Source organism: Mus pahari, chromosome 10 (assembly GCF_900095145.1).
Source record: "Mus pahari chromosome 10, PAHARI_EIJ_v1.1, whole genome shotgun sequence".
NCBI classification, from domain to species: Eukaryota; Metazoa; Chordata; class Mammalia; order Rodentia; family Muridae; genus Mus; species Mus pahari.
The window spans coordinates 84,810,852-84,814,179 of NC_034599.1; positions in this window are offsets into that span (position 1 = coordinate 84,810,852).

The following is a 3,328-nucleotide window of genomic DNA, read 5'->3' on the forward strand; positions in this document are numbered from 1 at the left end:
CCAGGGAACAGATACTTAATTTGTGGTCATGATAATAACAACCAAATGAACTTCAGGTCTTGCAGGAGAGCTTAATAAACTTCAAAGGAGACAGAATAAGAACATATGCGTGAAAGTACATCCTCAGCCTTTCATTAGGCAAAATGAGCATGAGTCCCAGCCCAGCATGGCTTCCGAAGTTAGCATGCCTAACTACAAAGCAAATGTATGCAGAGAAACGCACAACAAAAGCAGAGCTTCTCAAGCTCTGGTTGAGTTTCCACAAATGTTGCTTACAAAAGCTGCCATTCTCTGTGTTAACAAAAAGTTGTGGATCCATTCTTCCCTAAATCCTCTTTTCTTGCATAATCCACCTTACGCACTTTAGCTTGAGTGTGTTTTATCTGATCTAATCCTGGGGTCATTCACTTTCAGATAGAAGCAACAGGATTATTTCACACTTAAACGAGGCTCAATTTTTATGTGAACCTTGGGAGGACACCTGGCTGATGCAGAATTTAAGCTACAGATTAACCAAGTGCTCAAGGCACATAATGGTTTCAGATATAATAAGAGTGTATGATAGAGGGAATTACTCTTGACCACATCGAAACTGCATCTTAAAATGTACATATGGAGGTCTATACAACTCTATTATACAGACATTTTATGCATGTGAATTTCACCACACCTACACATAAGAATACTTGCCTCAAGAAAAGAATCTGCATTCTATTAGGAATTTTATAGTCCTAGCAAAGCGCTCAAAATTTTATTCATGTCTCTCCTATTCAGCATTTCCACAACCTGAAATAGTTGACTAGGGCCAGGCTTTGTGGCTCAGAAAATTAGTCTGATTTTTTTTTCTTTTAATGCACTGGGCAAGGAACATGAATAAAAAATAATCTAAGCCACCACAAAGCTAAAATCTTGGATTAGTATGAACTAAATCTTTTTGCTATTGTGGGCTCCGAAAAGACATTACAGTTTTACATCCCCTTTTAAAGAACTCTCTCTCTCTCTCTCTCTCTCTCTCTCTCTATTTATGTGTGTGTGTGTGCATTTATGCAATTATGTCATGTATACACTTACACTTTTTATATTGTGAATGTAAACATAAAGGTATATTCCTGTTAGATGACAGCTTATTTTTTATTAAAGTGCCAATATTAGAGAAAAAGTTTAAATCAATTAAAAGCAATAGCCACATATTTCTTACTATGAAATCCATAAAATTATACAATTGCTGTTTATTCTATGTTTTATACATTTCCCCCAGATATTTTAAATAGAAAGAGTGTCACAGACATTTAAGTAAAAAGGGACCATAATGCAGTGGATACCTTCCTCACAGAGGACCTCCTGCTTCCTACATCTGCAAGAGAAATGAAATGTAAATACCACATGGGAGAGGCTGCCAATCAGGACTGTAGGGATGTCTTGCTGGATAATCTAACAATGAATTTTTAAGGAAAATTAGCTAGCCAAGACATCAAAAGGTCAAATCATATAGGAGTGATGTAGGTCAAAGTATTACCTCATGCACCACTCACCACGTTCTCATTTTAAACTATGAAACTCCCTTATGTCCCATGTAACAATATGGAAATGTTAACCAATTTCCTTTGTAGTCTAAAATTATTTTTAAGTAGAAATATTAATATATCTTGTTGAAGACAGAATGCACTCTACATGTAACCTAAAGACACCGTTTTAGTAATTTAGGGTGTTACATAAATTCACGAGTTTCCTAGGAACAACTGAATTTTATTGAAAAGGTAAATGTTAAGTAACTCTAGCCGGGCAGTGGTGGTGCACACCTTTAGTCCCAACACTTGGGAGGCAGAGGCAGGTGGATTTCTGAGTTCGAGGCCAGCCTGGTCTACAAAGTGAGTTCCAGGAAAGCCAGGGCTACATAGAGAAACCCTGTCTCGAAAATCCAAAAGATACAAAAATAAAAAGTAAAAAAATAACTCTAGGGGCTGGAGGGTAACTTAGGGCTTAAGAGCCCCTGCTGCTCTTGCATGGGACCTGAGTTTCATTTCTAGCACCTATATGGTAGCACACAATTGTTTCTCTTTAGTTTCAGGGGCTCTGACACCCTCTTCTGGCACCAGACACACAAATGGTGCATATACATTCATGCAGGCAAACACTCATGTACATAATAAAATAAAATAACTAAAAGTACATTAACTCTAGTAAATCATTGGTAGCTGTGTTTCTTTGGCCATTTATCTCACAGTGCCTTGTTTCCACAAATCTGTAAGAGTAGATATGCTGAAATAAAGACAATGGCATCTTCAATAAAAAAGCTCAAGTTCAAATGCTACCGAACATTGAAAGCTCTATTAATGTTTTATATACTTATTATTATTTTACTTAATTTATACTTAAATTATGCTTATTTACATTTTTTCCTTTAAAATGAATGGTTAAAGGCTGCTTATGGCATATGCAGTGGGAGCCACTATGATGAACAAGTGTGTGATGACGAGGTAAGAAAGATAAAAGCAGAGCAGAACCTGTGCTGTGGAGAGAGCCTGAACTGGAGATGTGAAGGCAATGAGAGGTATGAGAGAAGGGTAAGGTCGACATGTTGCTATTGTCCAGTAGTGTCTTTGGGGTGGTGCGCAGCTGCCTGGAGCTTACCCAGGCACAGATTCAGTCACCTGACTACTGGATCACCCTGGCTGGAGAAAGTGGAGGGTAGAAATCACCTGTTAGTTTGTGTTGCTCTCTGTTTTGAATTGCATTAGTATGCCTTTTATGATATTCTGATAGGTTTCCCTTTATATATGACTTACGCTTTTTCTCTTGCAGTCGTCATCATTTTTCTTTTGTATATTTAGTGTTTTAACTATGATGTGCCACGGAGTGGCTCCTTCCTGGTCTTGTCTAGCTAGAGTTCTGTGTGCTTCCTGTATATGTGGGGTATGTCTTTCCCTACCTTAGGGGAAGGTAAAGATTTGGTCTATGGCATTGACCTTACATTTTTATTCTTTAGTTACAGTGATAATTGGAAGATTTGGTCTTTTGATGGTGCTTCACATTTCCTAATGTTCCTTCCCTTTTATGCTTTAATTATTTTGGTTTTTTTATGTATTTATTTATTTATTATATATTTTGTCTTGATCCTCTACTGTATCTTCAAGTCCAGATATTCTACTTTCTACTTCATTCTACATGTAAGACTTTCCCTTGAGTTTTCTCACTCAGATATTTAGTTTTTCCAGTCCATCTCCATTTCTGTCTGTCTGTCTGTCTGTCTGTCTGTCTCCTTTCTCTTTATTTCTTCTTTCCTTCCTTCCTCCCTCCTTCCCTTCCTCCCTTCCTTCCTCCCTCCCTC